Source organism: Centruroides vittatus, unplaced genomic scaffold (assembly GCF_030686945.1).
Source record: "Centruroides vittatus isolate TY-2023 unplaced genomic scaffold, ASM3068694v2 contig_659, whole genome shotgun sequence".
Classification (NCBI taxonomy): Eukaryota; Metazoa; Arthropoda; class Arachnida; order Scorpiones; family Buthidae; genus Centruroides; species Centruroides vittatus.
Genome location: NW_027122411.1, coordinates 9,390 through 22,587, shown reverse-complemented (window position 1 = coordinate 22,587; position 13,198 = coordinate 9,390). Strand labels below are relative to the sequence as shown.

General features: G+C 32.7%; 1 long non-coding RNA gene across 1 annotated transcript; it reads left to right on the top strand.

Annotated features, from left to right (window-relative positions):
* Nucleotides 1–8,575: 8,575 nt before the first annotated feature.
* Nucleotides 8,576–10,768, top strand: LOC136980035 (uncharacterized). Its single transcript, XR_010881484.1, has 3 exons — nucleotides 8,576–8,756; nucleotides 8,866–9,008; nucleotides 10,544–10,768. It is a non-coding gene; the product is annotated as an uncharacterized lncRNA (long non-coding RNA).
* Nucleotides 10,769–13,198: the final 2,430 nt, after the last annotated feature.

Below are 13,198 nucleotides of genomic sequence, written 5' to 3'. Positions count from 1 at the left end.
TATTCGCGTCTTTTAAGCGCATCAAGCAATCAAAACTGTGGTGTTCAATTACAGCTATAAAGTTTATGCCATAGATGTAAAAACGTAGATTTTCAATAACCCATTTCTTGCCTATATATTTTTTCTGTGTCATCGGATAATTTCACTCGCTTTCATTGAGCGTTCAGCTGATGTAGCATACGGATGCTCTTTTCTATCATAATCATCTTGTTGAAATAGACTGGCCCTATCTCTACATCACTCGTATCTGTGTGTATATAACACATTCTTTCTTGGTCAAAATAAGTTAAAACTGGTGAGTTACATAGAATCGTACAAAACATTGCTGTTCGGTATCTCTTCAGATGAAGTTTTGATTAGTTTTAAGTAAACAGTCTTATGGTGTGACAATAGTCGAAAAGCCCTCTATAAATCGTCTGAAACAGTGTTTCTTAAATTTTTTTGACCATGGCCCACCAAAGCATCTTTAAAATTCTAATGCCCTGTCTGTGACGAAAAACATGGCGTCTTTGAAAAGTAAAAATAAAAAGAAAAGACAGTTCAGGTACAATAAAAAAAATCATCAAAAATTGCTAAATAATAATAATGACAATAATAATGATATGAAGTGATGTGAAAAAGTAGCAAATAAGGTTTCAGAATTTATATATAAAACTAAAGTGCATAATTTTTGTAGTTAACATATTCTGAAAAAATTTGAAAGCAGCTTCAAAATAAAAAATGCACATAATCAATACTATTTTAAATTTATTATTACGTAAGTAAATTAGTATGTGATGTTACATGTACAACTCTGAAGAAAATAACATGCAAATTAGTACGATTCTTGTGCTTCATGTGTATTGCATAGAGATTTTATGTGAGGTAATAATTTGCTCAATTTTAGTCTTAAATTTTCACGGTATGGGATATCCAAACAATTTCTTTTTTTAATAACAGGTCATTTACAGTGCTAATCCCGCATTTGACTAATTACGACGATCGGAATGGCAACAGAAATTCTCTTGCTAAACTTGTCATAGTTGAGTATTTTGTTTCTGTCTCGACACAGCCACGCCATTTTATTTTTTTTATGTATTTTAAAAGATTTATCATTCTGCAGTTCTAACGGTGTTTTTTTAATACTGCATGGTCACATCAGTTATCCAACATCGGTTGAGTTATTCATGGTGGGAAAACTATTTTTTTTTTAATTTTAAACAGATGCATTTCTTGCCCTTCATAGCAGGTGCACCATGTGCAGCACACGATGATATATTTTTCATTGGTATTTGAGTTTTATCTAAATGTATTTTTAGTTATTTGTATATATCAATGGCAGTAGTAATGGATTCCCAGAACAACATCTCTTCATTGAATTTAGCATCATCAAAATAACTTACATAAGTCATGGTCATCAGTACAGTCTGACTGTCTCTTAACGTTGATTCATCCATCTGTATTTAAAATTTTCTCGCACTCAACTTTTCAATTAATTGCGTTTGTACAACCTTAGCTATCCCATTTATTTTCTTTCTAACAGGGCTGTTCCTTACTGGCAATTTTTCACAACTTTCTCATAGTTTTCCAGAACTTTTTTGAGAAAAACTAATATAGCTAGCTTAATCACATTACAGTATGACTTTCTCCTGATTTACCTTTTAGCGGCTAGTATTTGCCCTTACGAGAATGTTACGTGATTTGCGTTAATTGGTGATGCGAGATTCGCCTTTAGGAGTAATTTATCAAAAAATTCGATTAATTTGCGTTATATTCGAGTTTTCCAGCGATCTTAGCTTTCGTTCGCTCTTCTGTTAATCGATTGACTTTGTTTAACTCGGGAAACCCCACCTCTCTACAGTAAGTCTATGGAAAATGTTCGTGCTGTTAATTGGCTTTAAACTATCGGGATCGGAATTTTTTCGCGAAGAACCAATCTACGTGATTAAGGTCAGAATGTAAACAAACGTTAAAAAATAGCTATATTCTTCATTTAGAACCATAATTCGTTTTCATGTTATCTGACTTTATTCAAACAAGAAGATTTCTTATCAAAAGCTTCTAGCTGAAAAATTTACTGGGAAACTTATTACTTCCGGATATTGCGTAATTCCAAAAAATTAACTAATCGCTTATTTTAGTGTATTGTTGTATAAAGCAGACATGGGCAAATGCAGCTCTTTTTGAGTTACATGTGGCTTTTGCTGAAAGAGTTAATTTCTGTATTTTTATTACTATTTTTACAATTTTACTTTTGTAATTTTGTGAAAATATGTTTATTAATAAAACTTGATATTTTTTAATATTATATAATAAAATTGCTCTCCTTATTATACTAACCGCTACGACAATAGAGAAATGCGACTCCTATGCATTTTGGAAAACCTAAATTTCGGCTCACACTGAACTTTTGCTTTCCCACTCCTGGTATAAAGGATTGAAAAAATATATATAAAAAGGTGTCGAATATTCATTACTTCAAGCAGAAACATATAATGATAAAATTTGACATCTCGCTTTACGATAACAATCGACTCCTCTCTCGGCTAAGTAATTTGAGACATAGTGAAAATAATGGCAATAACTTTTTTCCCGCTCTAGGTAGAGAGTAGCGGTTTGTTTTGTTTACAAGAAGACAGACGTGTCTACCAAACAGATGCACAAATTTCAGCGAGCATTCTAAATTAATATTTTTTCTTTTGTTCGTAAACTTCAAATTATAATATTATTTTTAACTTGTATTAAACTATAAATTGAACACTCGTAAACTGTAATATGTTTTTAATCAAACACAAATAACAGATTTAGCATAACGCGATTTTAAAGCAAAATATCGCGATTTAAAAAATTATTCAAAAAATGGAAAAAATGCGCCGCATGACAAATTCAACTCAAAAATGTTCTGTAGATGCCGGCCTGGAGTAGGTTTAGCTATCAGCAGAGAAATTTCGTAACTAGCTACCAGAGTATGACAAGAGTAAGTTTCAGCTTAATTACAGCTGAAACTTACATGAAATGATAAACGTCTACTACTTTTAGTTGATCGTTAAGTATAACTTTTGTTGTGTTGAAACTAAAGGAACTTGACAAACAAAGAACACATCTGACAACTGTCAACCGTCTGAATGATCGCGGTTATCTGTAATGAAGTGCTGCCTCCTTCTTCTGGTAGAACTACTGTGACGCACCTTCGTTTTATTCTAGATTACCCTAAATTGAGAAAACTCTCCATGTTCGAGCTTATACTCCGATGAAAAAAAAATAAGACAAGCGATTCTGTGACCCAGATTTCTGTACTATTATCGTGAAATAATAATAAGAATAATTCTTTATTCATTGTTTTAAATTTCTTATTAACTGAGGCAAATTCTGATCAAAATTTTTTAGAATGCTGAAAGTTGTAATAAGAATAATAAGCCTACCTCAAGCAATAAACAATAGGCAGAAACGTTATTTGGTGTGAATAAAAACGTATGGACTCTTATAAAGCCCATTATATCTACACATAAAATATATAAAATAGATTATAATGAAAAATATTATAAATTTATGATAATAATTAAAATTTTTGGGTTTTTGACACTGAAGCCCAGGGCTTAAGCCCTATTAATCTCTATGTAGATCTGTCCCTGTACACAATACATGTATGCTGACTGGGTACCACACGCTTTCGATACAATTTGGCAATGTTAAACGCTTCGAATGACGTCATGTGTACGCATTTGTTAGCTGCGGCAAACCTCCACACTAGCAGGCGATCGGATTCCTGCAAGCATCGCACTGACTTAAAGCGGCTGACCAATAGATGTCAATATAAAAACGAACACAAATAATAAAAAACTTTCTGCGTTAGAATAAATTATTATTGTATTGACAGTCGAAATATTGGTGCTAGGTACAGTGTACACCCGTCAACCAAGCATCAATCTGCTTTATTTCTTTAGCTTCTGTTGTCCTATCTTAAAAACCTCCAAATATAGGAAAAACATAACGGTTTTAGGCTAAAACTTTTTTCCAGTAAAACTTATGGTGAGATGGATAATAGTATCAGATCACAAAACAGTATTACCCTAGATTTACCTAAATATAAGACTACCCTAAACATTACTTTGAGAGGTTGAAATTACCCTAAAATAGGGTAATTACCCTAGAAACGGCAGCACTAGTCTAATTTTGCGCGGGCGCACTTCGCGCGCGATAGTGCTTACGAGTTATCATTTCAGCAATTTCTTATGGGGGATGGACAAAGCTATAATGAAGTAATTAATATGAAAGGTAAACCAAATGAATACAGTTTTGTAAATTGACCACCGGAAAGATTGTACTGTATCTTATGGAACCGAACAAATTGATTCTGGTTTCGACGCATCAGACAGGCGGTCGATGGTCTACCGTGGTCGATAGGTATGGCCACCCTTGGTTTAAAATGTCTAAACATTTTGAAGAATCGAAATCACTTTAAGGTAGTGTGTACTTTCATCTCAGTAATTGCTTTTACTTTCTCGGGGTCGGTTTTACAACGTACATTTTCAATGATGTATTCAAGAAATTTATTATGGTTAGCAGCAAATATACATTTTTCATATTTAAGTTTTACTTGAGCATTTCCAGATCGTCTGAACAATTCGTTTAGAAATTTAGGATAGCAGGTCTAGATAGGAGGTCTTTGGAAAATGCTATAGTATCATCGTAAATGAAAGTGCCTCCTACTTTAGATCGTTTAAAATCTTGTCAACTATCCTCTGACCTGTTGCAGGTGAACCATTTAAATATCTTGAATTTTAAAAAATTTATATATGCCATCTGGGATTATATATGCGGATTTTCATATATCATTTTCAGCCATGAGTATCTACCGAAATCTAGGTGCTAAATCTATTACAACACTACACTCATGACACCCTATAAATTTGCAGCCGTGTTTATTCGGTACAAACGAACGTTATCGGTCGTGTTTAACGACCTTCTTCAGGAAATATCCAAAAAAAATTCGAACACAACGAAAATCTGCAAAAACGAACAAACTTCGGAACGTTTTTTAAAAATATTCTAAAGAGAATTGCGTGCGCCATCTCTACATCGATGCGTATTAAATAACACATTACATGAGAATAAAATAAAAATAAATAACAGACAATAAAAAGTAATATGCGCCTTGGAGACATTAAAAATAAAATACAAACATAAACTATGTGACATGTAAACCTCAGAAAAGCGGATATGCGGAAGCCTACACAAGGACAGAAACCGTAGTTTTTTGTCTCTGCACAGCTCCTCTCCTTCCCTATGTTCTGTGCGCCGTTCGGCTTGCACCATAGTTTATGTTTGTATTTTATTTTTAATGTCTCCAAGGCGCATATTACCTTTTATTGTCTGTTATTTATTTTTATTTTATTCTCATGTAATGTGTTATTTAATACGCATCGATGTAGAGATGGCGCACGCAATTCTCTTTAGAATATTTTAAAAAACGTTCCGAAGTTTGTTCGTTTTTGCAGATTTTCGTTGTGTTCGAATTTTTTTTGGATATTTCCTGAAGAAGGTCGTTAAACAAGACCGAAAACGTTCGTTTGTACCGAATAAACACGGCTGCAAATTTATAAGGTGTCATGAGTGTAGTGTTTTAATAAGATATGCAGTCTACGATGAGTTAAATCTATTACCGAATAGAGTTTGTTTGCTTCCAATGTTACTAAGGCGTCGTCTATACGAGGTAAGGAATAATCTTTTTTTGTTACCAAATCAATATCTTTTTGTCGCTTTATTGTCGAAATAAATATTGTATCGTCTAATTCTGAACATTCCTTTATCCCTCGCAGCTTTTCCAGCCAAATGTTTATATTGTTTAAATGAAAAACGGTAAAAGATATTAACTTTTGTGGAATGGTAAAACGTTTCGGTATTATAAGACTGATCGAAAGGTTTGAGTTAGCAGACCATCCATTTACAAACGTATTCTCAAGTTTATTAAATATAGTTTCGAATTCTTCTCTAATTTTGTTTATTGAACTAAACGTCATGTTAATATTTGAAACAGACAAACGTCCATTTTTTCATCCATCAGAATATTAGGTAAAGGTTTTCGTTCCATTTCGAGTTTTCGATGTTTCTGGGAGTATTTTTTTATTTTTGTCAAGATCTGTAATTTTCTCTTGTACTAATAATTGATTTTAGTTGCATAATTTCGTTGTTTTTTCGAAACAATTCTATCCTCTGAAATATCAATTTTGTCTTTTTTGGTTAACTTTTTTGGCATTTTTGTTAGGTACAATAATTCCTGTCACAATTTAATATTGAGTTATCTGAAATGTAACTTATTTTATGATTATATATAATAATTTTTGGCCGAATAACCTAATTATCACCGGACATTACCTATCAGACAAACAAACAATGAACCTAGTGTTTTCCCCCTTTTTTTTAAGTTGCAACTAGCCGTCAGTTTCTTTTTGTGTGTTTTTTTCAGATCTGATGAACGTCTGTTTTTACTGGTGGCTCTAATTTATTATGGCTAACAGGGATACTAGCCGGGTACAAGTCTAAAGTCTTTGACATTCGTGAATCTGTACCCAAATGTTCAGTCTATTCTATGGTTCTAATTCGTTTTTTATGCTTCGTACTATCAGACGTCTTAGCAACAGGTTAATTGCTTTCTTTTTCTCGCCGTTTATATGCAATTTTTTTAACAGTTCATACCCCCGAAGCAGTATCTGTTCAATCTTGATCGATGACTTATTCGGTTCTGGTCCAATCCGAAAATTTCTCCGTTACATACTTATCGCAACTAGCCTCTATTCGCTTAATACTGCGCACATGCCATTGTACTAAAGATTGTTTGTTATACCCATCGTCGATGATGAAAACATTTTTGCTTTAATAGTTTTAAAACTGTAGACATACATAGATATATACAAATTACGATTTTTCGAACTATCTTCTTTTTACTTCTGTACAGTGCAATAATTCATTTTTTTTTTCTTCGAAATGATAAACGCCAATATGTGACATCATTTTCTGCCGTTACTTTTTCTCATTCGATAGCGTCAATATGGTCGTACTGAACTTACTAAACGTCTTTATCTCTTTTTGTCAATATTCTCGCTCACTGCGTTGCACAGTCGCAGACGAACGACTTGGGCACACAATGGATTGCATTTACGTTTTGAGCGCATTTACTTCACTGCACGCGAAGTTTGAACTGCGAATAGAACTTATGTCAAGTTCAACGTACGAACTCTGAAGAGTTTGAAATTACAGTCGATCGAAGTATAAATAACTACTGTACTATAATTGTGGGAACGCCGGGAGGTAGGTCGAAGTCGTACCTCCTTTTTTTCGACGAACAGGTTAGCACGACCCACCCCACTGTCAAGGATGGCTAAAATTTAATGATATCCCGACTTGTCGGGATGGGGTAATTATTTGTCAGGTCGAGTGGAGGAAGTGTGTGGGTTCGTCGATAAGTTAAGGCGATATTCGAAATAACGGAACCATGATGAAAACAAAAAACGATTTATTCAGACGGATAAGCAAAATACAGAAAATCTAACGCGTCCAGTTCCTAACCGCTAGAGAGAGTGAGTTTACAAATTTAGAGGTCATACCTCTTCCTAGGGTATATCAATTGTAATCGAAGGAGTAATCATCTCGACTAGCAGGAAGATCAGTCGTGGCGGCTCCTCCTCGGCGGGCCTCGGAGTCCTCGGGTTTTGGCCTTCGATTCCCGATTTGGATCCGGCGGGACGTGCGTCTTCTTCGGACCTTCAGCGACTTCGTTATCAGCTCTTTCCCTCCTTATATACTACAGGTCACGTTATCTTCGATCACCAATCGCGATAGTTTTGAATCGCTGATGATTCTATCTCCGTGACTAAAAGTTTAGATGCGGAGAGAAAGGAAGTGCGTTTCGAAGGCGGAAGGCTGCACATCCTTAGAATTTTCGACCGTTTCTCCAATTTCTCACGAGGGGATTTGAACAATAAAAAAAAGCATTTGAGCCGGGTTAAACCCGGTCCTCACATAATTATACTATGTGCACAAATTACTTTATAACGTTTAATTTTTTTTTACTGTATATGAAAAAGCTTCTTGCTATAAACACATACAGAAGCAAGAGATCACACAAGATTTTGTATCGATAAGTTCAGTGCTACGACTATTAAGATCAATTTAGTAGTAATAAATGTTTTTGCTTCATTTGATCTTTCCAAAACATGGAAACAAAATATTTCATAAAAATTACCGGTACCTATGATTTAAGCGGTCAATTAAGTCCTCGATCCTATCGCTTATGTCAAAATCCTGTTAATTAAAATACTGTATCCACGTTAAATAAGGACAGCTAGTTAGGCTGAATAAACTATTACTTCTGCTACATATATAAAAAGATTGCCGCAATTAATTTCCAGCGTTAATCAAATTCTGAATTAAGCAAGCGATACCTGTAATTAAATTTTTATCCAGCAACTAGCCTTTATCTCTATTTTTTGTATATACATTTAGCCTTGTATAGAAATTTCATATTTCTCAACTTTTAATGTAATAGTGATTTTTGATAGTTTAAAATATAGTTTTTTAAATCATATTACAGAAAACCCTTCTGATATTTTGGATTGGCAGTATTATATTGATAATGTTGGCAATATTTGGATTGCACGATTACAAAAGAGAAACGTCACCAAACGACACTATAGTGTATTTACATCACACGTTTTCTCCATTTGCTTTTACTGTGGCTACCGCATGGATTTGTGTTGCATGCATTATGGGATATGGTGGTAAGTAAATGAGTTTTAAAGAAATTTCACATAAAATTTAGTTATTGTTTAAGAATTATATTTGTAAATTGATTTATTAATTCATATTAAGAGCCTGATTTCATTACAGGTATCTGTAATCGAATTTTTTCATTGCGAATATTTTGTATGTTGGACAAATTAATTATTTGGATCTACATGCTTCATGTTCTAATTTTAATGTATATTTATGGTCATTTACGGAAAGGTCTTTACGCATCAGCTATAACTTTGGTAAGATTAGTTTAACAATAGAAATAAATAAAAATTCAGCGAAGAGTTAATTAACTTTTCCGGAAACATTCAAAAACTACGCATGTGGAGTCGTCTCATTGTGTTTTATACGATAAATTTTAATATTTTTAAATATTATAAAGTAGAAAAAATTTAAATTTTGAAGATAGTGATGAGTTTTATAAAAAAAAAAAAAAAAAAATGTAAATGGTAATTACTCGAATAGGCTCGTCATATTTTACGTGCCTATTCGAGACACGACATACAATCTGTCTTCATTTCTTCCCCCTCGAGACCTTTCATCATTGCCATTTAATGGTATAATAATAAACCTTCATGTAATAATTTTAGAAAATTTCGACGGAAAGCACAAGAGTTACTAAGTTTCAATAAGAGTGATCAATATGTTACCCTGCCATATACATACATACACTAACATACATACATACAGAAAATCCCTTGAAAATTTTTATTTTCTGATGTTTCGAGGTCTCCTGTGTACAGAAATGTTAAAATTTTGGAGGCTGTTTGTTAGACCAATCGCCATAGTTTTTCTTTTGTTATAGGTAACAGAGCTGATAATGTAAAAATTACAATATTATAGTGAACTTTTGTTAACCGATACGAAAGGTAATTTTTTATGCGCTATAGGATAGCTTAAAAAGTTTGCTTATATTACTGACGAATTAAAAATGGCTTGATCTACTTACTATGGTAGAGATGAGATCATTTATCTAATCCGACACCTGGTTTATCGAAATGTGAAATTCATCGTAGGCTCATAAAGATTTATGGATATGATATAATATTAGTTCAGATACGGCCACATTTATCAAATCTATTCATCAGAAAAATCAACAGTAAATGTTGTCCATCATATTGAAACTTTGAGTAAACTGTGGTTTAGAATAACTGAAAGTTTTCCGAATTCGTTACATAAGGTATTATTTTTGTCGAGGAAAATGCTTGTTTGCATATTGCTAAATAAATACTTGTAAACCTTACAATATTTTTTACTTACCTTACAGGTTTAGTTATTCTTAGAGACCATTTTTTCTGTACAGTCCTATATTTTTTTCAACAATACTTGATAAATAGGTGAGAAAAAAATGAATGTCTGAAAATTAGAGAGAAGCAAAAAACTTGATTCAGGTGGTGTGGAAATTCTGCTTTTATATATTGTCTCGAGTGACTAACATTTAGTAAGTTTCTACAACTCAGAAAACTTACATGTTAAATTCCAATTCATATAAGGTAAAGTAAGGATTAGGCACCTAGGTCCATAGATGATAAGAGTAATATGAGAGGACTTTCTTATCTTCTGATGTAACCTGATATAAATATATAACATAGATTTAAGTCTAAAAACAGAAGTAATTTTTGGCATTATATACGAAAAAGTTACATCGAAGATTAAATGTAAAGTTTTAAAACGTAAACAACATTATTAAATATATTTGAAAACAAAAGATATTATTATTTAATAAATATTATACTTTATTTGTTTTAATTAATGCATGCATTTTTTCTGTTAGTGGATGTTGTTCCTAATGGTGATGTGCCTAACATTGATAGCATCGTTACTCATGCATTTATTTGTGGAAACACCTTTAAATTATCTTATTGATAAAATAATTGATTTTTTCTGTAAGAAAGAAAGAGTGGACAGAAAGGAAGAATGCAGAATTGATAATTTGCGTGAAAATCAAAACATCGACAATAATGAAGTTTAATAATATCAATTATCTTAATATGATTAATATGTTTGAAGATATTATGATACTGATTTGTAACATTATTGTCGAAATGTATTTTTTATACAATGTATTGAAATGTATTTCATAATACATGTATAACTGTACCAAATAAAAAAAAATTAATTAAATGTATAATAACATTTGCAGTATGTTGTAAACTTAGAATATAGGAAAAATTTATGACATTCCGTATAAGGGTTTTAGTATTTTCATGTAATGACTAAAATGTACCATTTCCTTGTTTCAATCGTTTATTATATATAGTATATTCAAAAGCATAAAAGTAAAAAATATTTTTTCTTATAAAAGAACTAAAATATGTTTACTTATAATACAAATAGCAGAAGTAGAATTCGAGTAGCCAAAAAGTCACTTCAAGTTTCTTAGATAAGAACAAATTGTACTCCTATATGTTCCACACGTACAAGAAATCATAAAAATACGTCATAAAAAGTTGTTTGTGTAAATTAAAATGCCATTATACCATTGTAACAAGTGAAAATTATTCCACGCTGCAAGAGTATGAAAAAGAATTATTTTTTTCAGTTATTTTTCAAAATTCTTTCATTTTTCCTCTCGTTCCATTGTTTTTCAGAACTTTTATAAATACCTGTCTTGGCTTCAGCTATACCACAATAGGAGTTATCGGTTGGGGCTTAATAACTATTACGTAAAATTTCTGAATGGAAAATATGGTTGACATCTTAACACGATTTCTTCTTGGTCAGGTTTATAATTGTTACGAGTAAGCATAAAATTGCTTGAGAGAACGAATCGTACAGGAACACAAAACAAACATAGCAAAACAGAGTTTATTGATGCTAGAGGATATAAATTTCGGGCACGGAAATTTTAAAGAGGAATCTAGTGTACACAAGCTCTTTAGACACTAGTTGAGACGATTTTATTCATCGAGTCCAATATTAGATGAAATCGTACAGATGTGCATTCAAGTGTTGTACGAAATTAAAGCATTAGAAACATCACAATCCTAAAAAATTCTAAACGATAGTTCCGAAATTATTGGTAAATAAAATTTTTACAATTTCAGTTAATCGAAAAGGTAGAGATAAATATGCTTGAATATTAAATTTTGTAAATCATATATATTCACAGAAAAACATTTGTCTACGTTTTAAAATTACTATAGTTTAATTTTGTACAGTATTTAAATAATTCAGTACTATGTTCCTATATTTGTACAATTCCAAAATACGTACTAGCATTTTTACAGCATAATAAATAAACAGTCCTTCTAAACAGAAAATCAGTGAGAATATGGTTAAACAATTATTAAATTTTGTGTTATGTTAATAAATTAGTGTGGGTAACCGAGGATAAGGTGAATGTCTTATCCTCTTGCTGGCAACAGGTTGGCAAAACCTGCTTACTTTGTCAGTGGGTGGTGTAAATGTTTTAACATGTTGCTGTATACACGTTCTAACCACAGTACACAAATTATTTATAACACAACCACAACACTATTTGTAATTTATTTTCAACACTAGTGAGTAACACTCTGGCACTCCACAAGCGAGTAACACTCAGGCACCCGACAATTAATTAATAAAGGCACAACACTGGTTCTTTGCCAGCCACACAGCCACACACTCCGGTCAGCACTGCCCAACCACACCAAAAGGAAAGCACAATTTTTCCCTCTCTAGGCAGGAAGATCTCGCCTCGCATTTTCAAATCTATAGTTACACAACACACCTGACACGTGTGACAGAGCTGTGGACTGTACATCAACACTACGTAACATAAACACACGTGTTACAATTTTATTAAATTGAATATCGAACTTAACAGATGGTGCGTTTAATTTCTTGATCCTGTGAGGTCAAAGTCAGTTTGTCAGGTTGAGTGGGGGTGGGAGAGAGGGGTTTTCAGTAAGGCGTAGGAAACGTACGTTTAATAAACACCATTAACAAGTAAAATCAGAAATTTAATAAATTAAACAAATGCACAATTTACAAAAACAAAATCTGACAAAATCCGTTCTAAACTATCTCGTACAAGATTCCTAAACTTGTGCATACAGTTTAGAGAGGCCAAGAAAGAGTTTACATCGATTTCGATATCATACCTTTTTCCAATTTCTTTAGAGATTCGAACTAATATATTTACTTGGGATCCTTGGCACTAATTAAACGTTTCTGCCCAACTATTAAAAATTCCACGAGTTGCGAGGTGACTGTCCACTAAATTCAGCGTTTAGAGAGATTCTGTCCCCTCAGAGAAGGGGTAAATCGGTCTGGAAAAATTGGTCAGGTGACTGCATGGTGTCGAAGACGAATATAGCTTTCAACAGGTATAGAGTAAGGTGTTTCTGGGACAATGCAAAGATGGTGAAATCAGATGTCAACATGCAATATTATATTCTTGCATTTTTAGTTTGACGACGATTGTGTGGGCGAATGTTGATGTTCT